The sequence below is a fragment of the Penaeus monodon genome, chromosome 33 (assembly GCF_015228065.2).
Source record: "Penaeus monodon isolate SGIC_2016 chromosome 33, NSTDA_Pmon_1, whole genome shotgun sequence".
Lineage (NCBI taxonomy): Eukaryota > Metazoa > Arthropoda > Malacostraca > Decapoda > Penaeidae > Penaeus > Penaeus monodon.
In genome coordinates this window covers 33,589,189-33,590,024 of record NC_051418.1, presented here as the reverse complement: position 1 = coordinate 33,590,024, position 836 = coordinate 33,589,189, and positions in this window count along the sequence as shown.

The following is an 836-nucleotide window of genomic DNA, read 5'->3' as shown; positions in this document are numbered from 1 at the left end:
TAAAGTGCTCAGTACTTACAGAAAGTGTCTCGTGAGGAGGGATTAAGTGTTGGACGGCGTCATAGAAAACGGGACTTTCAGATGCCTAAAACCCTTCTGTTTAACATTTAAATCACATGTGCAAAATTTTACTTCCAAGTGAATAATCCTCGATTTTCAAAATTTGTTCTCAGAAAAATTGGAAAATACCTTGCACGTCTAAATCTAAAATATCTTTCAGAATTAAGCTCGTTTCTCCTTGCTATGACCTACTGAGTTCAAAATTATCATTCTCTCATTTTATCTTCTACGCCTTTAAAGAATATCACTCGAAAATACAACAGTCAAACAGCTCCGAATATGGCCCTCATAGCAAAGTGTTTTGTAATAATCACTATAAAGCTTTATAAAAGCGAGTCCCAGATACAGGACGCGAATATAAAATGGCTCTTTTTAATAATATTTTTGTTTACTTATCTCTCTGCAATCAACCTGAACTGAAGCAATGTAGCTGCAAAATATTAGAGCAAGAAATATAATATGAATAATATATGTAGAAATAAATTAAACAATACTGAGGAGGGTTTTTTTATAAAGCCAATATTGGTATGTACACTACTTCCATTATTAACAGAAATATAGCTATTTCTTTAAAAAGAAGCTTTATAAAAACGATCGCCCTTTCTGCCGCCAAGTGCGTGACTTATTCCAATTATCATATTGTTATTACTATTAACATGATGTCCAGGGCTCTCGTACTTTTCCTTAACTGGTGTATGCCAGTCTATTCTCTTTTCTATTGGTTTCGTGTGTGTGTAAGTTCATATAAGCTTATTTACAGCTAGCAGTTAAACTTA